This window comes from Protopterus annectens, chromosome 2.part2 (genome assembly GCF_019279795.1).
Source record: "Protopterus annectens isolate FY-2018-M chromosome 2.part2, PAN1.0, whole genome shotgun sequence".
Lineage (NCBI taxonomy): Eukaryota > Metazoa > Chordata > Ceratodontiformes > Protopteridae > Protopterus > Protopterus annectens.
Window position 1 is genome coordinate 851,644,256 of NC_056730.1, and position 27,319 is coordinate 851,671,574.

Consider the following 27,319-nt stretch of genomic DNA (forward strand, 5'->3'; position numbering starts at 1 on the left):
CGGACCCAAAAATTATATGTTACACCTCCTTCAGCCCTTCAAGAACATTCACATACATGCCCACTCAGCTGTCAAATTTCCACAGAATGTCCAGATTTCTGTTTTATATTTTTGGTGTGTTTCATATAAAATTTGTGGTTTTCTAGCAAATCATTACGGACTGAATAATGACAGATATTTTGGTTTCAGACTTTGTACCCTTCAGAAAATGCGTGCTAATACCAAACCTGTTATTCTATCAACTTTCAAAGTTTACAAGTACAACACCTAAAATTTGTACGTAATTGTTTGCCTTTGTTCCCCCATTATATTTGGCTTTGTCTAGAATTTCTGTACAAAGATGTTGAGAGGTATGTTCACACATTATAAGCCATTCATCTGGGATACAATCAAGTAATTACAAAATTACCATATAGTATCCCAGTCCAGTATAATAACACCTTATATTTAACAGCAGTATTCAGGAAAGAAACATGTCTGTACCAGAGGGTAACTAGGTGTGGATGCAAAATGACTGTTAACAGTATGGTTTCTACTTTGTTTTAAACTTGGATTCTACTGAAAAGAACAGCTGCACTTTGGCTAATACAATAGCTTGGAGAGCGGTGCCTGTAATCAGGGTTGCCAGACATCCCTATTTGAGCGGGACTGTCCCGGGATCAGCAGCCCGATCCTGAGTCCCGCTCTGCCGGTCAAAATCCCGGCGAAATAGCCTCTAATTTGTTTTGCGATTTTTTTTGATAGGCTTGTATACTGGCATGCAGGCCAAACACAGAGCTACTTGTGTTTAATGTGGAACTGCGATACCTTTTTTTTTTTTTTTTTGTCCCTATCTGGCCCGTCTGAAATCTGGCAACCCTGCCTATAACCTAAGTAGCAAATGCACTGGGATTATGGGGCTAAGAAATTTTTATTTTTTTTTAAACCAGGGATGGTCTGTATTTGCACTGTGAGCTACCATGGATGGTCTGTACTTCCACTGTGAGCTGGGGTCAAGAAAGGGGCAAATAAAAAGTATGCAGCATTTCCCAAAGGAAGCTTTGATTTCAAGATGAATTCATATTCTGGCAGCTTTTACAGCACTATACTGTGGGAATGAGTGTGCACTGTGTAGCACTCTGGCCTCTCATCAAGCTCAGCTTTTATTAATATTATTCTTACTTGGTTTCAGAATTACAGACCAAAATCAGACATAATTAAAATGTCTCTCAGAATGTGGAATGAAACTGAATAAGAGAGCTACAACAAAAGGTATTCACTTTTTACCTGAATGCAATTCTTAATTCACATTCAGGTAATGTTCTTGTGTGTTTTCATAATAAGGCAAAAACAGGCAGTAACAATAATAAAAAAAGAGAAAAGTCTTCCTATTTCCTATCTAATTATCATGAGACAACTTAAAGATCTGGCTATAAATTATTTTAATAACTTTGATTTTAATGAAGAGGAATTAAATATATGTCGTAATCTGTGGGAAGCTCTGATACAAGATAAAAAATATATAACTACTTCATATAAACTGATAAAAGAGATGAAATATAATAAACATATTCTCTTATTGAATTATTGGAGGGAAAAATTAATATTAGTTGACGACAGCAAGATCTTGGAAGCATTTAATCTAACATTAGTCTGTGTCCCTTCAGAAATTACTATTCACACAATTGATGATATTTAACAATGCCTACTATACCCGTCTTACTCTTCATAAATTTGACTCAAAGTACTTGCCTAAATGTCCATATTGTACAGACCAGACAGCTGACTTGTTTCACATGTTTTGGAGTTGCAAATGCATTTTTAAACTTTGGAATTCATTAAAACTTCAATTACAGAAAATGGGATACCAGCATTCAACACTCTCTTTGGAATTTATGATCCTACATATTCCTCCAGATAACTTAGATAAATCAAAAAAGATCATAATCATGAAAATTTGTTTATTAATGAAACTATACATAGCTTCAAACTGGTTGAACCCGACTCAGACATCTTGGGAAAATTTTAGAATATTAGCAATCAGACACATATTAGCGCATAAATTGTTAATCAATGACCATAAGAAAAGCATAAATAATATAAAAATATGGGAGCAAATCTTCAATATTGTGTTGGCCTAGGGGTTCTTATCCACTATTACTCAGGACACATATTTATAAGACTGATTCAATCTTAGATTTGACATAGATTGCAACAATAATACAGACTGTTGACTTTTTCATGTTGTATTTCTTTTTTTTAATAATTTGTATTAATATATAATGTTTATGTAACTTTTGGAAGCAATCATGTATATATTGTATATATTTATAGTGTGTAGTTATGTAATTGGAAAACAATAAAAAACGGATTATTGAAAAAAAAAAAAAAAAAAAAAAAAAACAGTGCAACAAAAAGTGCACCAAACAATGGTGCAACAAAGTAACAATCCTGAGTACTTTTTTAGCATCCAGAGGAACTTTAGAAGACATCATATTTGGATGAATGAGACTTCAATTCCCTTTTTTAGGTGGCTACCTCACAACCAGCCTGAAATGTAGATTTAAGTTAAAAGTCTGTTCATCTACAAGTCTTCTTCTAGTCTTCTGTTTAGCTTTTAAGTCCACAAAAGTATATTTAATGCAATGTTATGGTAAGATTACAGAACTGAACTATGTCCTTTCATATTACTGTTGTAGTATTCATCACCTGTGAGATAGTACCAAAGCTACTGTAAACCATGGGAGGAGGAAAGCACAAATAAGCCCTTCACAAATCCATGAAGGATACCCTAGCAAATCCTGCCCTAGCTCTAGAAATGACATCTGACTTGTAAATTGTGGACAGACCACTTAACAGCTTCAAAGATGAAGCTAGTATCTACATCTTTAAAGAAAGTCCCAGAAGGGGCTACTGCCCTCTTAGAAGGATCTTGAACTATAACAGAAAGCTCTTTGCCATGACAGGAATTGCAAAAGGAAATGACCTTAGAAATCCATGAGGTGATTTTTTGCTTGGAAACCACCAAACCGAATGTCCTGGAATAAAAAAAAAATTGTTCAGAATTGCAGATATCTTTTGTTTTATCCAAAAAATATTACAGCTGCCTTTGTAAATCGAAGGTGTGAAGATCTTTCTCATTAGCAGATTGTGGAGAAGGAAAAAAGCAAGGAAGCTGGATGCGCTGATTAAAAGACAGTTCACTGACCAACTTGGGCAAAAAAGGATTAGCACACAGAGACACCCTGTCCATAAGAAAAATCAAAAACGGACAAGATACCATAACAGCCTGAAGTACAGACCCTCTCCTGACTGAAATGAGGGCAACCAATAAAATAGTCTTCCAGGTACGATGTTATAAAGAAGAATAATAAGCAGGCTCAGAAGGAGCTTGAGTCAAATTTTCAAGGACAAAATTAAGGTCCTAAGATGGAGGGATAGGTTTTCCTGGAGGTGTGATATAAAGGACATCTTTAAGGAATTGTTTGACCACAAGACAAGAGGGCAATGGTGGGTTCAAAGGCAGACAAGCAGTGATTGCGGAAAAGTGAACTTTAACAGAAGAATATGCCAAGCCAGCATGGAGCAGTTTGCACAAGTAAAAAAGGGCCAAAGGGACCCACAACGAGAAGGGATCGCGGTGATGTCTGACACACCAAACAGAAAATCCTTTCTATTAAGCCATATAGGATTTTCTGGTAAAGGGTTTCCTGGCCTACTGCAATATCCTAAGCACATCCTCAGATAAGTGGTGCTGAAGGGATCAAAGTCCTTTCACTCAAAGTGTCAACTGAAGAGTGAACAAGTGAGGTTAAATAAGAGACCCCTTGTCTTGTGTAAGATGTGACCTGTGTCTGGTATACAAGGCATCCTCCAGCCCATTACAGATGGATTTACTGCACATCAGCAAGTCAAATGGCATCAGAAATACTCAGTCTAGGGACCTAAACTGCTTCTGCAACATCAACAGAACAGTTTGGAAGTATAAGTATATCTCGCAGAGGATACTGCTGCTGTGGAGCAGACTCCCCATCCACATAAAACAAAATTCATCCCTGTCCATTTTCAAGCACAGTTTAGATCTACGGATGGCAATTTACCCCAGAACAGTCCCCTGTACTACTAATGGACAGAGGTAGCTCCTAAATTACTTATCCTATGCAAAGGTCCCTTCAAATTATCAATGGTATAATCCCAGTTATTCTCATTAGGGTTTATACATAAATATCGACCATGGAATGGATAATTCCAATCTATAGCCACATGGGATACGTTATTTCAAGCACAAAAAGGGAATCTGGCTAGGCTTAAAATGGCCTACAAGGGCAGCTAGCACTTATCTAAGAACCTATAAAAACTAAGGAGATACATCCAGTGAGGTAACTTGTAATGACTGCCCTTGGCCAAGTGAAACAGAAGGGGGAACCAGTGCTGTCTGGACCAAGCAAGATTTCTGGAAAGCCCTTTCTGATCTTATGTAAGACTCTGGGAAGTACAGTAAGAGGAGGGTAAGCATATAGAAATATCCCCTTCCAAAATAAGGACATGGCATCCACCTTCCATGCCAGAGGACTTGGGAGTCTGGAACAGAAGTAAGGAAGTTGCCTGTTCTGAGGAGAGGCAGAAAGATCCATTTGAGGAATACCCCACCAATGTACAATGTCCAGAAGCACCTTTCAGTGAGGCATCCATTCATGAGGTTGTGTCCTGGACCTGCTCAGGAAGTCTGCTGCAAGATTGTGTTCTGAACGAATATATACTGCCTGAAGACCTACCTGATGATAGTCAGCCAAATCCCAGGCCTGAAGGGCTAGTCTGCAAAGAAGATAAGACCTCGTGCCCCTGTCTGATGTACTACCTGACTGTGGTGATGTCTGTAAAAACCCTTAAAGGGCTTAGAGAGCAAAGAGAATGGAGAGCCTGAAGAGCAAGAATGAGCACCCTCGTTTATTTTATGTTGATGTGGTCTGACCTCTGATGAAGAGGCCATAAACCCTGAATCCTCATACTGCTGGAAGAGGCACCCCACCCGAGATTGGAAGTGTCTGTGAAAAGCTTTTGAGTAACGATAGGAGTCTGAAAATATTGAGAGAGACTTGCTGAACCTACTAGTGCAACTCGAGTTTGAGACAAGGAAGTAAGGGAAATGGAAATTCTAGAGGATGGCAGTGCTCGAGCCAATCTGTCTTTAGGTACCAATGACGTTTCCTTGTGTGAAACTTGGCAAAGGGGAGCATGGTAATGGTTAATGCCTTGAACTCCAGGATTCTGAGAAATTCCCTTGCAGAGATGAGAGTCTCTGCGGTGGTGGTGCTGCGGTACCGTTGTCGCCTCACAGCAAGACGTTGTCCCGTGGAGACATGCGTGAATAGGCGTACCTTAGTTGAAGGTTGTGCGTCAGGGCCGGCAACTCAACACGTAAAAATCAACTGCCAATCATTAGCGGACCAGAGTTCCGCTGTGGCAACCCCTAACTGGGAAAAGCCGAAAGAAACAACAACAACCCTTGCAGCGATGAGAGAAAGGGGAAGCAAAAACTGGAATTAGAATTTCAGAGACAGAGCCTAGGAAGAAAGAAGAAAAGCTAACATTGTAATGGTCTGAATTTTTTAACTGCAGAAAAATATGGTCTTGAGAAGGAGTTAGACTGGACTTACAGAGACTGATAGTTAAATCCTAGACTGTGCAAGAGCAGCATGGTAAAGTTCAGATCTTGAAAAAGCCTGGATTGGGAGGAAACCTGAAGAAGCAAGTTGTCCAGATATGAGAATACCTGTATTTCCTGAAGCCTGCAAAAGCCTATGGCAGGGCCAGACATTTGGTCATAGAAAGACCAAACAGCAAAGCAGAGAACTGAAAATGAGAGGAAGAAACAAAGAAACATAAAAACTTCCTGAAAATGAAGACAGGTATCCTTTAGGTCTAGCGATACCAGAAAAGCCTGTGGAAGTAAAAAGGAAAATATAGACTGGAGGGAAAGCATCTGAAAGGAGAGAATCTTTAGAAAGGTGTTTAGGAAGGAAAGATCTAGGATCAGTTTCCGAGATCCTTCTTTTCTGGGAACCGGAACATTATGGAATAAAATCTTGTTCCCATTTGGGATACAGGAACTGGATGAACAGTGCCCTGCTCCAGTAAATCCTAAAGAACTCCAGTAAAATTAGGAAGTTGGTCTGGAGGAGGTGCAGGAAGACCTGATATGGGGGAAGGGACTTCCACCCCATAAAAAAAGAAGTTATGTCCTTACCATAACATTCCATCGTTCTTACACGTGGGTTCGGAGCCTATCCCTCGGCTCCGAGTTGGCCGCTTTTCAAGCTCAAACTCTCAGAGAAGCTCGAGACCTAGTGTATATCCCATGATGCTCTACTGTAAATCCCCAGATCTAGTATGCTGCACCCAAAGACAGCCTACAGGAAGAAAAAAGAACTACAGTGCCTGCCTAACTAGATAGCTACAGGTTTGCAGAAGGAAGAAAAACAGTCTGTCCAAGAAGACAGGCTGACAAAACTCGACCAATCCACCAAGGCAACCATCTTTCTCAACAGGAGGGGGAAGGTGGGAGGGAATGTAAGAACAAAAAGGCGAGATGAACAATTCACATGGAACGTTATAGTAAGGACATAACTTCTTTATGTGAAGTTGTTCTATCTCGCCGTTTTGTTCTTACACGTGGGTAGCGTCCCAAGCACCCTAATCCTGAGTATCTCACGGGAGAACATTCCTGAGCACAGTGGAACCAAAGGAAGCCCTGTCCCTGGAGGTCCTGTCCACTTTGTAATGAGTGATAAACGTGTGAGGTTTTGACCACGTGGCAGCTGCACAGATGGCATCCAAGGGCAAACGAGCTGCATGAGCTAATGACTTAGAAACAGCCCGGGTAGAATAGGCTTTGACGTTAGTCGGTAATGGCTGGTTAGTGGAGGAATAAATGAATTTAATGCAGTCAGAAAGCAACTTGGATAATGTGATTTTTGAACAAGCAGAACCTTTCTTATTCTCTGCGTAAGAGACAAAGAGTTGATCTGATTGTCTGAAGTCTTTCATTCTATCCAAGTAGAATCTCAACTGTCTGTGTACATCAAGCTTGTGTAACATATACTCCAGTCTGTTGGTATGGTGTCTAAAGAAGGTTGGGAGCTCAATGGACTGATTTAAGTTAGTTTCTGAACAGACCTTGGGGAGAAAGGTAGGGTTTGTCCTGAGAGACACCCTATCAGGGTGAAAAATCAAATATGGGGGCTTGGAGGAAGGCTTGAAGTTCGGAGACCCTACGTGCAGATGCAATGGCTACCAGAAATATAGTTTTCCAAGACAGAAACTTCAAATGACAGGATGAAGTGGGTTCGAAGGGGGCGAGCATCAATTGGGATAAAACAAGATTCAAATTCCAGGGAGAGACATGGTGTCTGATAGGTGGTCTGAGATGGTGGGTCCCTTTCAAAAAGGCCTTGCATAGTCTGTGGGACATGATGTTAGACTCGTTAAACCCTACATGAAAACTGGAAATAGCAGCCAATTGAACTCTTATGGTGGCAGCAGCTGAGCCATCATGGAACAAAGACAAGAACTCTAAAATGGTATGAATAGGGGCAACATAAGGGTCAATGTCATGATGAGAAGTCCAGTGAACAAATTGTTTCCATTTGCTGTTATATAGCTTCCTGGTATATAGTTTATGAGAGGAAACTATAACATGTTGGACCGCGGGAGACAAATCTTGAGGCCTGGCTAATATGGGAATTGGAGCAGCCAAGCTGTCAGTTTTAGGGAGATGAGGGAGGGATGAAGAACTCCCGACGAATGAGTCAGAAGATCTGGCACTGGGTCCAGAATCCATGGTTCTTCCACTCGATACTTCTGTAGGAAGGGGAACCAAATCTGACGAGGCCAAGACGGGGCTATCAAAATCACAGTCCTTCCCAGACCTTTGGCTTTCTGTATAAATTTGGGAATTGGCGGAAAGGCATATAGGAGGCCCGGGGGCCAATCGTGTACTAGCACGTCCCTTGGGTTGCTCCCCGGTGGGGGATAAAGGGCAAAGTAGCTGCTGCATTTGGCATTCATCAGAGATGCAAACAGATGGCAGCAAGGCTGGCCCCATCTGTGGAAAATCTTGTCCACCACCTGCTGTTTGAGGGACCACTTGTGAGGCAACAATATGGCCCTGCTCAGCTTGTCTGCTATCACGTTGGATGACCCTGGGATGTACGTTATTAGAAAGCATCTGGTGGATACAGCCCATTGCCAAATTCTTAGAGCCTCTCGGCATAAGGGATACGATCTGGTTCCCCCTTGCTTGTTGATGTACCAGACTACCGACATGTTGTCTGTCTGAATTGCAACTGTCCCTGGAGGAAGACAGTCGTGAAAGTGTTGCAATGCCAGGAACACCGCTCTCAGCTCCAGGACATTTATATGCAAATGTGATTCCATGCTTGACCAAGTACCTTGGACAGTCTTTCCCTGAAATAACCCCCCCCACCCTATCAGGGAAGCATCCGTGGTCACTGAGGCTGTGGGTTGGGGAAGAACAAAGGGACGTCCGACTACTAATTGGTCGCTGTTCAACCACCAACTGAGATCCTTCTTGCAAAGATTTGTTAACAGAATCTCATGTGACATGGGCAGTCGTTGGTAAGACCACTGTGCGAAGAGTAGCCACTGCAGTATTCACATGTGCATGCGCCCTAACGGGACTGTTATCAGCGTGGCTGCCATTGTGCCTAATAGCTTCAGTATCTGGGACGCAGGAGCTTTGTTCTGGGTCAACAGACTGGACAATTAACTTTTTAGAGATACGATTCTCGCTTGAGGTAACCTGATCCTTGAATTGATGGTGTCTAGCTCTGCTCCTATAAAGGTAATACGCTGCGAGGGCGATAACGCAGATTTTTCGAAGTTTAGGGTTATGCCCAACTGGGAACAAAGGTTGATAGTGTAGTCTCTTGCTTGGATTAGTTGATGCCTGGAGGTGGCGGTGAGGAGCCAGTCGTCCAGATAAGGAAACACCCGGAATCATAAACATCTCAGGAGAGCCGTGACCACTGCCATACATTTGGTGAACACTCTGGGGGCTGTGGTGAGACCAAAGGGCAGGGATCTGAATTGGTAATGACTGGCCCCCAGCTGGAAACACAGGTAATCTCTGGATGATCTGGCCATTTTGATGTGGTAGTAAGCATCCTTGAGATCTATAGAGCACATCCAATCGCCCGTTTCTACGAACGGAAGTATCAGTTGAAGCGTGACCATCCGGAACTTTTCCTTCTTGAAGAAGGTGTTGAGTTTGCTGAGATCTAATATGGGTCTCCAGTCCACTGTTTTCTTTGGAACTAAAAAGAACCTTGAGTAAGTTCCGGATCCTATCTGGTCTGCCAGGACTGGCTGGATGACTCTTTTGACTAGCAGGTTTTGAATTTCTATGGCTGTTAGCTTTCTCAGACTGGGTGGAACGTCTGGAATCCTTGTACACATGGGGGGGGGGGGGTTGTTAAGGGAATGTAGTAACCTCTGGCAATGATGCTTTTTACCTAAGAATCCGTTGTAATGCTTAGCCAGGCATTTGGGTATAAAGCCAAGCGACCCCTGACTGCCTCCAGAGAAGGACAGTCGGGCTTCCTTTCAGGAATGCTGATAGGGCTTACCAGAGAACTGCTCCCTGTCGCCCTGGTTTTGTGGACCGCCTCTGCCGTTTGGATGGCGTCTTCCATTTTTACCCCCTCCTCTGCCCCTAAAGGGGGTATCCGTAGGTGTGTTTTGGAAAGCTCCTTGGGGTTTTTGCAACCACATTTTCCCACTTCGTTGCCCTTTGGGGTATGGTCTAGTTGGAGTGGAAAAACGGACTCCTACAGCAGACAGAGTCTTTCCTTCTTGTTCACACCTAGTAAGCGTCTCCTTAACTTTAGGCCCGAACAAGGCGGAACCATCGAATGGGGTACTGATGAAGGAAGATTTGAAGGCTTCCACAAAGGAGCAAAGGCGCATCCAAGACTGTCTCTGAAGCGCTATCGCTGAGCCTGCCGCCCTACTCGATCCATCGGCAGCATAAGAAATGAGTCGCATGGATGAGTTGACTATAGAATTGAGGGTGTTGAGTTGTGCAGTCACCTTCTCAGAAACTGCATCAGCTGTGTTACCCTGTACAGCATCTCCCAGCTCTTTAAGGAGATCTCATTGAAGGCGGGTAAAATGGGTCAGGTAGTTCAGCGATCTCATGGAAAATGCCGTAGAACTAAATATGCATTTCCCATACCTGTCCATCATCCTAGAATCCCTATTAGGAGGATGGACAGAAGAAGAGGTTTCCGACATCTCTTTCTTGGTGGCTGCCGCCACCACCATGGCATCAACCAGGACTCCCTTGGTAAGAAAGGTCTTGTCAGTAGGGGAAGTAATAAACTTGTTGGGCCTCCGAGGGACCGGTTCCACTGAATCAGGGGACTCCCACTCCCTTCAAGCAACCAGATCCATCAGTTCATCGAAGGGCGGGGTAACCCAGGAGGTGGATGGTTGAGACTCAAAGGCCTCCAGGAGTACCGACTCGTCCTCAAGTAGGGGCAAGGGACTGCCAATCACCCCTCTGTCTTAAGATCTCCAATCTGTCTGCAAATGAGACATCCTCTGAGGGGGATCGTGGGGACCCTTCTGATTCCTCCAAGTCGGTATCCGATGTCAGGGATTCCTGTAGGGAATACAAGTGCCTCCTCTTGCACAGTCTCTTCCTAGGTACTTCATCGGTGGGAGCATCCGGTGAAGTCCCTGTAGAGGAGAGGCTGCCCAATGGGGATACCTGAAGCCCTGGATCTCGACGCTTGGTAGGGACCTGTGGGGAAGAGACAGAACGAGGCCCTTTAGGGGGAGGGGAAGAAAGATCCGAGGAAGTAGTGGTCTTAGCAGACATGACCTTCCTCATGGCATCGAAGGCACCAGAATCCCGGTCTGAGAAGTCTGTCGGCTCCGAAGAGGCCGGCAGCTCTCCCCGAGCAGAGACCCCCCCCCGCTCCAATCCAGAGGACGGAGCCGAAGCCACCTGCGCCAAAGCCCCGAGGGGAAGGGTCGGAACCAAAATATCGGTCTGACTCTCCACCCTGGAGCCAGCGAGGGAGTGTTGGCCCCGAGACTCCCCGGTGAGAACCGAGGAGATCAGGGTCGATGGAGCCAAGGGAGGTGGATCAAACCTTGGCTCCGAGGGCTCTACCAACATCGGTTCTGTCTGCCCCGGCTCCAAGAGTTCAATTGGCTTCGGAGGAGGAGGAGAAGAAATTAGGGCTGGAAGTTCAGGCTTCGAAGCAGAGTGGCTCGAAGCAGAAAGCATTTTGGCCAGGGCCGGGTTCTCTAACAGCCTCTTAACCACTCGGTCCAGGTCCACATCAGATAGCCTCGAAGAATGAGTCGAGAGATAGGTCGAAGGAGCCGAAGACAGTACCGAATGAAGAACTGGAGACTGAGGAGTCTCCAATATTGGATCCACAACTGGGCTCCGAGGTAAAGGATCGATACACGGCTCCAAGGGCTGTGAAGCCGATGAGCGAACCATACCAGAGGAGCTCGGAGCCGATGACTTGGGCTCCGAGGACCCCTTGGACGACTTCGACCCCTTCAAAGCCTTGGAAGAAAGGTCAGCCTTGTCCAACATAGCCTGAAATTCAGGCTTCAGGAGACCACTATCTACCAACTTCCTGCGCCTTTAAAAAGAACCCTGGCGCTAAAGGAGTGGCAGATAGAGCACACCTCCTGCAAATGAACAGAACCCAAACAGTACAGGCAGGTGGAGTGGTTGTCTGTAACAGACATTGTTTGACCACACTCACACCTTTTAAAACCAGACTTTTGCTTTTCTGACATACTGTACAATATAAATTCAGGTCTCTGAATCTCAATATTAAGCCAAAGAATAACTACACTTCAAGTTATCTAAATATCCTAAATTTTAACTATAATTAACCATGAACTAAGGACTCTACAGTATATATATATATATATATATATATATATATATAGGTTATTTAACAGTGACACAAGAAAAAAGTACACACACACACACACACACACACACACACACACACACACACACACACACACACACACACACACAAACTGACAGAGCCCTGTCACGCCCAAACAGGTAAGAAAGGCCTAGAAAATCCTTAAGTTAAAAAACACTTCAAAATTTAACTAGATCTAAACGAACTAACTAAATCCTAATATTATAGTAAATTCACATCTATTTTAACAATATAAAGATCAAAGTATCCAAAAAATTTCTCTATAATATAGAAAAATTAGTCACTGGCCCGAGCTTCCTCCGACGAGCTGTAGATCTGTTGCAGCGGCAAACTAGATCTGGGGATTTACAGTAGAGCATCATGGGATACACACTAGGTCTCGAGCTTCTCTGAGAGTTTGAGCTTGAAAAGCGGCCGACTCGGAGGCGCGGGATCAGCTCCGAACCCACGTGTAAGAACAAAACGGCGAGACAGAACAACTTCACATCAACAGTTTTGGATAATGAACAGAGTCCAAGAATCTGAAGTTATCTGTTGTCAGACAGTGAGGGATGGGGAAAGTTTGAGGGACAAGGGAATCTGGCCAAGGGGAAGGGGAGAAAATATGTCAGAAGGAGGCAGATTTGTCCTGAAAAAGGGGGGGGGTGAATTTTATAGTGGGTTTATCAGCAAAAATACACTTAGGAACCCTCTTCCCCTTAAAAGGTTGATGACGTTGCCTATGTACAAAGACAGATTTAGGATAGTTTATCTGAAATTTGAGTATGAGAGAAACAAAGATTTGTTTAAGATCCTGCATCACATTACCTCTGTCTTGTAGAGTCTTAAAGAAGACAACAGCAGCTGTACCAAAGAGATTCTGATTGTCCTAAGGAACATCTAGAATATTGGCCTTAATATCAGGTGAAGCCAAGAATACCACCTCATAAAAGAAACATAAGCAGCAGCTCTAAACAATGCATCAGTTGCATCATAGCTACATTTGATGGAGTGACGGGTAACCTGAGAAGTGGAGCTTAATGGGAGGGCAACAGTCTTTTCTTCAGAGTCAGAAGGTCAGACCCCCCCCCCCCCGCAACACCAACCTGTGACAAAAGAGGGAAGACATACATGGTCATACTGGTTTGATAATTAATAACCCTGAAAGCCAGGGTAACAGAAGTATACACTTTCTCCCCAACCTCTCCATAGCCCTACTACCTTTACCTGAAGGAAGAAGAGGGCAAAAGCTTGGATGGCTTTTTGGCAGAAACAAACAGAGACCACAGCTGAGTCTGAAGGAGGACACGTGGAGAGGTACTTACAGGCTTCAAGCACTTTATAAAAATGGTCAGGCTCCTCAGGGGTCAGAGGTTGTGGATCAGGAGCCAAAGAAGCAGCTGCAAATGTATCCAACACGGCATCCAGTACAGCGAGGACAGCAGAAGATTTAGGGAACTTCTTCTGAAACAACTTATAGTACCTCTTTTGAATATCAGAGACTTGTGAGAAATCCCATTTATAAAACTGCATCACGCAAATCGCTGTGTCCCCAAAAAAATCATTAGCAGTGGCAGGAATGGGCTAAGTTTTTTGCTTCTTTTTCAGTGAAATGTCTGCTTTGAGCCTTTTTCAGTGAAATGTCTGCTTTGAGCAACCAAGGAGGCACAAAGTCATGCCCAGACTCAATAAGGGTACCAGGGGACCTCTTCCCTCAGCAAAACATGGGGAATCCCCCTAGGCCCTTCAGAAATGATCAGCTATGGTTCCCCCTCAGTGTCTGCTGTGAACATCTGCATTGCCTCAGAGGAGGGGACCTTCTCATGCGGAACAGAGGCATGCATAGCAGACGTGTCCAGACTGCATTCCTTAAGTTCAGCCATTGGGTGGGAATGAGCTGGGATTTTTTTTTTGTAAGTGATGGTGAACCCCAGAAGAGTCAAAAGTCAGAGTGTCCCTGGATAAAGCCTGGAGTAGAAGGTCATCCAGAATGGCTAAGTCATTTGGAGATTCAGTGATTGCCCATACCTTGCAGTCATCTGCAAACATGGTCAGCCAGAGCCCTTTGGTACTGGCTTTTCCTTCAGAAACATAGAAGCCAAACAGGAGAGGTCCCATCACAGAATCTTGGAGGAGTCAACTGGTGACTGGTCTCTTATAGAGGTAACTTCTTTAATTTTGATTATCTGCATCCTATCTGTGAGCCAGTTGTCAATCCAGTGGATGACACAGGAATTTACTCACAGTTTATTTAGCCTTTCCACTATGCCTGAGTGAGGAATTGTGCCAAAAGCTTTGGCCAGGTTGAGGTATGCGGTGTGTATAGTTTTGCCTTCATCCACTGCTTTGGTGACCGTTTCAAAAAAATTCACCAGATTGAGGACGAATGACCTGCCCTTGACAAATCCATACTGAGACTATTTCAGCAAAATGGGCAGAGATTACCCTGAACTTATGGTAGCAATTCACAGTCCCTCAAGTCTTATACAATCCAGTCCAATGAACATGTGTATGTGGTAGCAGAGGGCAACTGTCTGTGAACAAAACTAATTATACTTTTAATCTGTGGACAATTTATGTGACTATTTAACAGTCATTAAGAATCAGCACATTCTACTGAAACAGTCAGTGTGTATCAAAGGAGATGAATCTAAAGGTTGTGGTCTTCTAGGACCATAGTGAAGACATACCCATGTGTAACATTCAAATTTTACATTATTATTTCAAAGCATGCTTACTGAAAACGCCTTTAAAATTAATTCACAGAAATATGCACATTTTCCTTGTCTCAAAGGAGTAAACAAAATACAGAACACCATAATTATACAACAAATTCTCATTAGTATTCAAAAACATGCACACTGATTTGACAGCAATCAGCATGCCATTATAAATCAAAGATTACTGATAGTGAGAAGTCCGGCTCTTGCAGTCCTGAATAGTGCCATTGTAAATGCAAGCAGTACATCCTGTAAAAATTACAGAAACCCTCCACAGTGCCATACATTGGACTTTGATTTTCAGACTTCTTCCCATCTGTAATGTCGATGTCTGTAGAAATAAAAGAAACTGTCCTGTTAAAGCGGCAGCCAAGCAGTAAAAATATCAGAAATCCTCTCCACCTAATTATTTTACCAATCTTCAATTCTGTATATCAGGAAGGGTTTCTGATACTACTGACTGGTTGGCTGGATCTTTAATGGATAAAGTTTCTTTAATTTCTACAGAGATAAGCAAGCTCATTTCAACTACAGGAATCTAGGTAAGAACAAGCTTATTTTTAGTTTTTCATCTTTTATTGATGCACTGTGCAAGCAATGGCATCTACACACTCCAGAAAAGGCAGAAGATCACTAACATCCAAACATGCAATGGCATTACATAAAAAGATAGGACATTTCTTTTTTAAACAGTGTCATTGTATAATGTCAAGTACTACTTTACTGTGTGTTGCTAATGCAGGATTTACCTAGGGTTGGCTTTGTTTGATCACTTGGACCTCACCTGTCATCTATGTTATCCACTCACAGTCATGGGTTACTGCTAAAACATATTGCACTTTTATAAGAAACAAAATCACCACCTCTCTCTAGATGTGATGATTTCTGGCATTTGAAATGTTCATACAGAAAAAAATAAACATTAGGCAGTTTGAATCTGTACTCAGAAATTTCAACATATCTTTTCCACTATCTCTGCCCCTAGGATACATTACAACTGAATACCCAGATATGTTGTCCAAAAAAGTTTATGCCAACACATCAGATTGTTTCAGAAATAAAGCCTTGTATTAATAAGCACTCTGAAATGTGTGCTGAGCAAGCTTCTGGTGCATATGGGAATGTGTTGTGACAACATGGTTTGAATATGTGGTGTGTGATCCTAGGAGTTTGACTATAAAATGCAAGTAACTCCGGTGAACAGGAGTAGTATTTTTTTTTTTTAATTAATTTTTCTACCACTTTACTTCCAAACAGCAGGCATACTGGTTGTGCTGAGTCCAGTTACTGATGCCTTTTTATCTAAGTTCTGTAGCTAAGGGCATGATGGGCCATGTTTCATCATGGTGTCCTTAACCTCTGAAAACCTCTGAAGATGTTCAGTTGGGAATCACTAAGCTGATATCTCTAATACAATCTGTATTCCAGACAGAGCAACTATTAAGAAAGCAAACAACTTAAAGTAGTTGTAGAGACAATTCACAAAATACACCAGTGAAACTCGACCAGTTCCAAACAAAATGCAAAAACTTCACTGTTTTAGAATCTCTGTTAAATGAATGTGGTTAATTGATGCTGGGATGTGATTGGAAGGTTTTTACTATTTAAACAGCAATGCATTAGGAGGACAAGGTATTCTGATGCAGTCTACTGCTTGTATATAAAAGCGCTCAACCTGTAGTTTATATTAAAGAAAGTGTGATTTTTGACCCAGCTTTGGTGTGACTTTGTGGAACCTGACACCGCTCTTTCACCGGTAAATCTATTTTTGTTTTTAGTTGTAGAGACACTCGAACAGCAGCAGCAAGGTGCAACATCAGAAGGAGACAGCTGGCCGGTATTCTCAGCAGGTAACACAGCTCCAGTTAAGGAAACATAAAATGGAGCTCAAAGCAGAGGATCTGGGAGAACCATAGCTGGCAAAATAATTTACAGACCCCAAAAGCTTGCCAGCATGTAAAGAAAGAAGCAACCATATTAAAAAATAGATACTTTCCTTACTTAAACTTAACAGTAATTTTATAACTAAAAAGGCACATAGAGTTGCAATATTAAATAAAATGTTTAATGTTCCTAGATATTTTATAGTTCATTTATTGGATTATAAGTGGCAGGCTTCATGGTGCACTTTTCTCCAGACTACAGCAATGCTCTTTTTTCGGGCCAATAAAATGGAAACTTATGCATTACAAAAAAAAAAAAAAAAAAACAGAAGATCCAGCAGTTTTAATTGTTATTCACATCCCATATCTGCATTAGGCAAGAAAATAAAGCCAATATTCATTCTTAACCTGGCAACACTCCCCCTCCCCCAATAAAATAAGCTGAAAACATGCCCTTTCAACCATCAATGCCAACTACTAAATGGTTCAGAATGTTATCAGGGCAACACAACTTTCTCCTGGAGAGTTTGAGCAGCTTGGCCAGTCTCGGGGAAAAAGCAGCTACAACCCTAGTGGTCACTACAACTACTAATGTTTGCACTACTAACATGAAGGACATGGATGTCACTTCCAATTACTTTAAGTGCTGCTTTCTTCCTCTCCTGGTGGTCTAGTAATTAAGTTGGGGGAAATGCTTGCATTCTTCTTCCTTTATATCTTCATTTATTCAGATCTGCAGAACTTCCTACTATGTTTTCAGATCATATATCAGCCTATTCTTACATTAGAACATAAACAGCTTCTCACCATAAATAAATTGAACAATCCCCCTGGACAAAGCCTATACTCAATAATAAATAGCAAAAAATGGAAAACTCTGCCTCTGATCACCAGAGATATTACTAACCTACCCACCATTAAACGCTCCCTAAAAGCATAATTTACAAAATTTTGGACCAGTTCCTGTGCCAGTCCTGGCTGAACTTACTCACTATACTTCACTCACCCACATCAACATAAATCACGTTTCACAACCCTCTCCAGCCTTCTACTGCACTCCTTTTTTGTTTTACTATTACCTTATGTTATCTCTTTCCTCACTACTCACCTAGGCTACCTGAAGACACCCTACCCTGCACTCTTCATATAATATCCATCTCTCCATTCTTCTTCCTTCTATAACCATAATATGAACACCATCTCTCATACTAAGACATCACTCAGTTTCACCTCACTGACGCTAATAATGTCATTTTATTAGAAGTGTCTCCGGTCTCATTTATCTCATATGTAACTAATATGACTATTGCGTTTTTCTTCACATATTCTATCCAACTCTTGCTGTTTCCATTGCAGTCTACTATGAAACATATGTTCTATGCTTTTCTCATTACAGCATTTTTTTCACTCTTATGTTTTGCAGTGTAACATGATACTTTGTGATTTAAAATATCTGTACCAGATGTTTTGTAGTGGAACATGATCCTTTGTGATTTAAAATATCTGTACCAGATGTTTTGTAGTGTAACATACTTTGTGATTTAAAATATCTGTACCAGATGTTTTGTAGTGTAACATACTTTGCGATTTAAAATATCTGTGCCAGATGTTTTGTAGTGTAACATGATATTTTGTAATTTAAAATAGCTGTACCAGATGTTTTGCAGTGTAACATGATACTTTGTGATTTAAAATAGCTGTACTTGACATTTGAAAGATTGTGATTGTGGAGCTTTGCTCCCCAGGCCTTTGCTGAAAATGGGCACTTTCTGTCCAGTCAGACTTTCCTGGTAAACAAATGTCAAACACATAAATACATACATAAATCCTGATCTCTGTCAGAAGAATGACCAGTCTGTATGGTTCCCTTTGAGAAGTGCAGACTGGCCCTATCCTAATGGCTTTCAGAGCCCCTTCCAACGGAGTACCTAATAGCTTTAAGGCATAACTGGCCATGATCACATCCTGAATCCACTGGCTCCTTATAGGTTCATAGGTTCATACTAGGTTATCTGCCCTGGGGCAATTATAAGCCTAGCCCGATTCTGTATGGCTTACGCCACCCCTTGATTTGAGTATACTGTGCCCTTTTTAAGGTTTAGTTTACTATGCCTCTGTCTAATAGTGGCACGGGAGTAATCCCTGGGACAAACCTATGATCTCCCATCCACTTATCGAGATTCTTCTTGAAGAGATTCAGTGAGGTGCTCTGTCTCACATGAACTGGAATTCTATTCCAGACCAAAGGGAGCCTCTGGGTTATGAACCTGTCCCTCCAGCAAGTTCTATTTATTTCTGTGCTGAGGTTCAAGTCCCTCGAGCGTGTGGCTCTAAGGGATTTAGATTTACTGAGGTGGAGCATGTCCATTAATTCTGGATTTGACATAGCTTTGTATGTCAGGCATAGATCGCCTTGAAGTAGGCGGTATGCAACTGAGTAGAGGTGGAGTTTTTTTAACCTAGCAGCATATGGCATCTGTTTGAGACCCTTGATCCTCTTGGTGAGATACTTTTGGGGTCTTTCTAATTGCTGCAGGTGTCGGGTAAGGTACATCCCAAAAGGGGCATTGTATTCTATGATGGGCCTGATGAAGGATGAATAAAGGGGCACGATTATCTTTCTTGATCTAGATGTGAAACCCTTTGTGATGAGGTGGGCTATGTAGAACGTCTTTCTAACCACTTTGGCAATGTGGTTTTCAAAGGAGAGATTGCTATCAACTTGGGTCCCCAGGTCCCTAATAACTTTCTCTGTACTTAATGGGTTTCCACCTATGTGGTAATTTGTGGGCACATTGTTTTTGCCAAAGGGTATGACTATACATTTTTTGGCATTTAGCTTTAAACCATGGCGCTGGCACCAGTTATCTGTCTCTGTGAGACCTTTTTGAAGGATGTTTGTGTCAGCTGGAGAATTGATTATGGCGCCCAGTTTGCAGTCGTCTGTGAACTCTGTGAGCATAGTCCTCCCATGTTTGCCTGTACCTCGGAAAAGTATATACCGAACAAGAGTGGTCCCAGGACAGAACCCTGTGGGATGCCACTAGTGACAGGTTTCGAGTCTGACATGGCTCCAGCAACTCTCACTCTGTGGGTTCTGTCTTTGAGCCAGTTTGCGACCCATCTTGTGACATAGGGGTTTATATTTAAGCTGGATAGCTTATCTATGATGCCCGAGTGGGGTATTGTGTCAAATGTCTTTGCAAGGTCCAGATAGGCTGTGTGGACTACCTTCCCTTCATCTATGGCTTTGGTGACTGTTTCAAAGAAGTCAACCAGGTTCAAAAGGCAGGATCTGCCCTTGACAAAGCCGAACTGGGTAGGATCTAGTGTCTGTAGGTCCCCAATGTCTTTGTTTATGAGCTCCATGATGATCCTCTCCATAGCCTTGCAGACTAAGCTAGTCAGGCTTATGGGGCGATAGTTTCCAGGGTCCGTAGAGGCTCCACCTTTGTGGAGTGGGACCACTGTTGCTGTACGCCGTTCTGTGGGCACATATCCTGTAGTGAGGCTGAGATTGTATAGCTGTTTTATTTGAGGGATTAGTTCCTCTTGTAGTTCATGTAGGATGCAACCTGGGACGCCATCTGGTCCCATGGAAGCAGTGTTTTTTGCTTTGGAGAGGGCAGCCTTCACCTGAGCATCTGAGATGTTTGGGAGACAGCCCTCTGCCGGGATAGATACTTGCTCTTTTGGGGGGGGGGGAGTTTGCACTGAACCTGTCTGCCAGGATATTGGCGATGTCTGTGGGTTCAGTGTATTTTTTGTCATTTAGAATCAACTCAGAACAAGTCTGGGAGTTGCATCCCAGGTTTCTAACATAACTGAAAAAAGCCTTATGATTGTCTTTGGTGTCCTGTGCAATTTTTCTCTCGAAGCTGGCCTTGGAGGATTTTATGAGGGATCGTAATTTTTTGCTAGTACTGATCAGAGATGCCTTCCCTATTAGGGATTTTGCTCTATCATGTAGTAGCTTCCTCCTTCTGTTGTACAGTTTATTTATGGCAGGGGTCCACCAGACTGGACGCCTGCCTTTGGATGATTGGGTCTTGGTTTTGTTTGGGATAGCATGATCCATGCATTCCTGGAGATGTCCGTAGAATGCATTTATATAGGATTCTGCAGTTTGGGCTGTAGTTTCCACTGGCCCCGGCCTTGAAGGATTCCACTTCGGTTTTGAAAAGTGAGAAGTTCGCTTTTGAGAAGTTTTTCACTGTGGTTTTCTGGGCTGGGGTGGGGTCGGGATGTGGACATCCAGTGAAATTAATTTATGGTCTGATCTTACCAATGAGGGATATACTTCTGGTGTGGAGCATAGAGTCCCCATGTTGGTAATGATCAGGTCTAGTATGTTGTCCCCTCTTGTGGGAGTGGTGACTAGTTGTTCCATAGCATTTGAGTTTATAATTTCCAGGAATCTTTGGGCTAAGGTGCTGGGGCTTGAGTAGTGCTCCCAGTCAATGTTTGGGTAGCTGAAGTCGCCCAATATAATGGTGTTCGGAGAGATCTTCATGTTCTCCAATGTTTTCAGGAAAGCCGAATGGGATTCCTGACTTTGGGAGGGTGGTCTGTAGGATGCTATAAACTGAAAAGCAGTCTTGCCCACTGTTAGTTGCACATGGATGGTCTCCGATACGTCGTGCAATGCCACTAACCTGGAGGTGTGGATATCCTTGATAAATATGGAAACTCCCCCTCCTTTTGTGGTTCGGTCTGGGTTTTGGGGCCAAAAAGCATGATATGAGGTATAGCCTGGTAGTGCTGGGGTGCTCTCTGGAGCCTTGAACCAGGTTTCTGTCACTGCACAGATATCGATGTTCTCCATACTGAGGAGAGCTTTGAGTGTGTGCATCTTGAGGTTAAGACTTCTGGCGTTAGCAGCATTACCCTTAGTTTCTTGTTCCTTGTGCTGTCTATGGGGTGGGTTTGACTTTTGAGCCTTGCCTAAAAAAGGCAATATGGGGGTGGCAAGAGCCTTTGCCAATATCCGAAAGCCCAGTGGTGACAGGTGCAAGCCATCCCTAGCGAAGCAACGTGGCTTGTTGAGCATGTCATCCCAGGCTGACAGACACTGGATCCCCTTTGAATGACACCAAAATTTTAGCCAATTGTTAAAATCGATCATTTTGTCTTTGTACTGTGGTATCATTCTAGGTGAGGGTAAGATGCTGCTCAAGGTCAGGGTCATACCAGCCTGGGCTACATGATCAGAGAGCTCCTCTATGACTCTTTTCATGTAGTCCAGGGAGGTACATCTCAGGTCATTCACATCAGCATGTACAATGACTGAGACATATTTGTATTTGCTTTGGAGTGACCTGAGTGCTTGCGTTATGTGTTGGATCCTAGCACCTGACAGGCAGCTCACCGTGACCTTCTCTTTATTCAGCCTGGTAAGCGGGACGTCAGTGTGTCTGACAATAGAGTCACCTATAACAAGAGTATCAGGTGTGTTATTCAGCCTTAAGGGCTGTGGCTGCTTGGCAGACTGACTTTGTGGGTTATGTGTTGTGTGTGTTTTGTTTTGAGGTAGCGTTTTCTTGGATGTCTGCTTTGGAGGTCTCTGTTGCTTAGGTAGATTTTTATTTAGAGCCTCCGAGTATGTTTTTGTGTATTTATGTGTTTGGTTCGCTGATGTGGTGGGACTATGTGATACTGGAATTCTGTTGTGTGAGGTTACCTTCTCCTCCTGACTGGTTACACCAGTTTTGAGATGAGAGAGCTCAGCCTCCAGTTTGGCTAAATAGTTGCATCTCTCACATATATTTGAACCTGTTTGGAGGAGGAGAGGGTTGTCCGTGTACATGATACAGTTGTAACATTGCCTCAAAATTCCCAGATTCACCAGCTCTCCATGTTAGAGCAAACTTTGAGAAATGTCCTCATGAAAACTCCTGGGCATTATCAGGACTAAGGGTTGCTGGGTTAAATGGCATATCCTTTTTTGGAGACTTTGTTGACAGAAATGAAGGAAATTAAACTGTGTGATACTTGGAGCTCTTTTCAGCCTGTGTTTATGCTGATACGGAAAAAGATACAGAGGTCATGGGCCTGCTTCCTGCTTTGGAAATAAATCAACAACACCTTGAGGCGTCTGCCAAAAAAAAAAAAAACAAACAAAAAAAAAAAACTCTTCTGGTTAAAGGAGGAAAGCTTTAGCAATGCCATCCTGCATAGGTGCATGCCTAAACCTGCACACTTAGCCACACTGTAAGCACAATCAAACATGCAGAGTGCCAGAATCTGTAGATACAGGTATAAAGCCAAAACTACAACTCAGATGACCTGAGATCAATGAATGTCTCAAGAACTCAAAAAGACATGCATAGGTGGGTGAGAGTAAGAACTTTATTGCAAATCCAACAACTGCTCGAAATAGCAAAATCAAGACCGCTGGCTCAGACACAAAGAAATTTATTCTCTCTCTTTCTCTCTTGTACCTCGGTATAAGACTATCATGCATACAAATATGTTACCTTTTATACAAAATTACAAACTTCATCATTCAATTATATAATCAAATAATTAAACAATTAAACAAAACACTTCCAATTAATCTCTGCATTCAGTCCCATAGGAACCATAGTATCATACTTAAGAATAAAAACAGATTCCTTGTATAACAATTTCTCTGTCAAAAGAACTTCATTACCCTAGACAAATATATGTTCTAAAATACAGCCTTGAAGCACAGAAACGTCACTTTCATGCACATCTTTAAAATGACAAGCTAAACCTTTGCTTCATTTTGATTCTTTATGTTCCTAATGTGTTCCATTAATCTCACCTTAAAACTTCTTTTTGTCTCCCCGATATAAAAAACAACACAGGGTCTAAGGGCATAAATAACCCCTTTACTATCACAAGAAAAATGTCCCCTTGGTATATATTTCGTATTGTTAGAAAATTCAAAAGAACATACTACATATTTGCAAATACTACAACTACTGCACTTAAAGGTGCCTTCACCTATTAAATGACAATTTAAATTTACTTTCGGTAAAACTAAATTACCATGTACAAGCATGTCCTTTGAACTTCTCTCTTATTTGTATGACATCATGGGAAATTTATTCAGAATTCTATTTAAATTTCTATCTCTGTAGAAAAAAATTCCAATAATACCTAATAATATTATTGATTTCCTTGCTTTTAATATTATATGTACTAACAAATTATGTCTGCTCTTTCCAATTCCCACTACTATCTTTGTCTACCATATTATTCCAATACTTTATACCGTTATTACTATCCACTTATATGGACAAAAGTTTTTGTTTAGCTTCTTCCATCACTACTCTACTATAACCTCGATTATAGACCATAATTGCAGTTTTTCTATTTCCTCCTGTAAATCAATTTCAGCATTACATATTCTTGACAACCTTAGAAATTCTCCATAAGGTAAAGGTGATATAACATGGGGGGGGGGGTGACAACTTGAGGCATATAAATATTGACTTCCGTCTAAAAATTTACAATGTACCCTAGTACAAATTTTACCATTATCCAGACCCTTTAAAGTTAGATCTAGATAAGATACCCAAGATCCATATTGTAACCCATCAAATGACAGATTAATGTTTTCTGATGTAAATTAGCAACAAATTGCATAATTTCATTTCTACCCCCTTCACAAATAAAAATTAAAATCATCTAAAAAACGAAAATAGTGTTTAACATACTTTTTTACAAAATTAAATTTATGCAAACATTTTAACTCAAAAAAGCCATAAATAAATTTGCATACATGGGGGGAAAATGTTGCCCCCCATGGCTGTTGCTTGTTTTTGCCTAGAGATATCATTATTAAATGTAAAAAAGTTATTAGTTAGGCAAAAAATGTGTCAAATCAACTACACAACTTGTCAATGGACTGGCCCCCAAGAAATGTATTACAGCCTGAAGGCCATCTCTATGCTGGATGGATGTATATAGGCTTCTAACATTCAGTGTTAACCAATACGTATTTCTATTCCACTTAACCAGAGAAATCTTCTCTAAAAAATCAAAACTATCTTTAATGTAAGATGGAATTTTCAAAACGTGGAAAAAAATATTATGGAACAAAAGCCGAATCCCACATAAAAAATATTTACAGGCTGAAATAAGGGGACATCCTGGTGGGTTATTCATGTCCTTATGTAATTTTGGCAAACAAAAAATGTAGCTAAAACACTACCTTCACTATTAAACTTCCTACATACTTCATCTTTCAAAAAATAACCTAACCCCCTTGTGTATTAACTCTTGAACTTTTGTTATAGCTTATTTGTAATGCTTGATGTCACTAATCTCATATACATCTCTATTGTGTAAATGTTCTAAACACATTTTATAGTTTTGTTGATAATGCATTACTACAATTTTATTCCCATTATCAGATGGCTTTATAAACAAATCTCTTCTTTCTTGTAATTCCTTCAAAGCTTTCCACTCTCTTAGGGTCAAATTATAAGAAATATCCTTATTGTGCAATAACTTATGACACATTTCATTCATAGCAAATTTAAACAGAGTTAAAGTGAATAATGTTTTCATTACAATAAGGAGGAATGAATTTACTCTTAGTAGGCACATAAGTGGTATCAATACAGCAGTAAGCATTATTCTGCATATATTCTACAGATTCATTTAAATCTGAAACACAAGAATGAAAGCTTTCTTCCACAGAATCATCGATACAAGGTACATTATGTTCACAATTAGTATAAACACTTTTAAATGCAGTTTACGAACAAAATTGAAGACTTCCTGGTTTAAAAGATGCTTTCTTGGTAACACAGTAGGGGCATATTTTAATCCTAAATTCAAAACAGTAAATTGTTCATCTGACAAAATGCAACCAGAAAGATTAACAATGATATTGCATTTTACACTAACAGAGTCATTGCCACCTGCCTTTTTTGCTATTAAATTGCCGTGGTGCTGATGTTGTCTGTTGTCCAAAACCACTTGTATTCATGTAAAAGTCACTGCGGTTTATTTTTGTTAAACTGTTGTTTTCCCTGGTCGCCTGTCTTCCAAAACAGGTGTTCACGCTCCTCTGGTTGTTTCGTTGCAGGCAAATCCAAGATATTCAAATTCATCACTTTCTAAGCCGCCATTATAGTCCCTTCCTTTTTTTATAACCTCCCCTGTTACGTTTTACTTTCCCACGCCTCTGATTGGTTGAAGACACAAACACCCACCCATTTTCATAGTCTCTGATATCCCTAAGCAGTTTTGTTTTTTTATGCTCCACTAAATCTTTTTCAAGTGAATTAAGTTTTACATTAACGCTTTCCATTAAGTTATTCATATGGGTGGAATTTAGGAAACTAGAAATCTCAGCAGACAAGGACTGTAATTTATGCTTAAGATTTTGCTGACTGAGTTGATCACGTTCAAGCAGAATAGAAAACCAGTCCATTACACACTTGTGGGCTGCTGCAACCCAATGTTCTTGAAATATTTTATCAGACTCGCAACTTAAATCAAAAGGCTCACACTAGAGATTTTTATAAATTGGAGACCTGTCTGTGTAATGTTTAACTCTATATAGCTCCTTAAGCCCAAAATATTAAAATGTACCTTTTTTTCTTTCTGTAATAACGTATCAAACTTTTCACACAGTTCTCTAATGCCCACAGGGACAGAATTAGAAACCTGTTCCACTGTTGAAAAAGGATTATTAACTCATCTATGTCTCTCCTTGACACACTGGTCAAACAACTGAACGAAATGAGAACCGTGGCCATTCTCACCCAACGAAGTTTGTGTAGCCTGAATAAATTGTTCCATCATTCTCTGGGTTCCAGAAACACCAGCCTCTCCCAAAATGGGCAAGAAATCTTCTCTATAAAGTTGTGGAATGTCTCTATTACGGTCTGAAGCCATAAAAAAAACATCATATCCAACAACTGCTCCAAATAGCAAAATCAAGACCACAGTCTGAGACACAAAGAACTTTATTTGCTCTCTTTCTCTCTAGTGCCTCGGTAGAAGACCTTCAAGGAGTTACAAACTTTGCATACAAATATGTTACCTTTTATACAAAATTACAAACTTCATCATTCAATTATATAAATCAAATAATTAAACAATTAAATAAAACACTTCCAATTAATCTCTTTATTCAGTCCCATAGGAACCATAGTATCATACTTAAGAATAAAAACAGATTCCTTGTATAACAATTTCTCTGTCAAAAGAACTTCATCATTACCCTGGACATATATTTGTTCTAAAATACAGCCTTGAAGCATAGAAACATCACTATCATGCACATCTTTAAAATGACAAGCTAAACATTTGTCTTCCTTTTGATTATTTATGTCCCTAATGTGTTCCATTAACCTCACCTTAAAACTTCTTTTTGCCTCCCCAATATAGAAAAAAAACACAGGGGCATCTAAGGGCATAAATAACCCCTTTACTATTACAAGAAAAATGTCCCCTTGGTATATATTTCATCTTGTTAGTAAATTCAAAAGAACATACTACATATTTGCAAATTGTACTACTATTGCACTTGTGCCCACACCTAAATGACAATTTAAATTTACTTTTGGTAAAACAAAATTATCACGGACAAGCATGTCCTTTAAACTTCTCCCCTGTTTGTATGACAACATGCAATATTTATTCAGAATTCTACTCACATTTCTATCTCTGTAGAGAAAATTTCAATAATACCTAATAATATTATTGATTTCCTTGCTTTTAATATTATATGTACTAACAAAATATGTCTGCTCTTTGCTGATAT

General features: G+C 41.1%; 1 protein-coding gene across 2 annotated transcripts in view; it reads right to left on the bottom strand.

Moving 5' to 3' along the window:
- The window catches only part of DAPK1 (death associated protein kinase 1), a 1,440,273-nt gene that overhangs the window by 4,232 nt on the left and 1,408,722 nt on the right, over window positions 1-27,319 (bottom strand). The window lies entirely within an intron of this gene.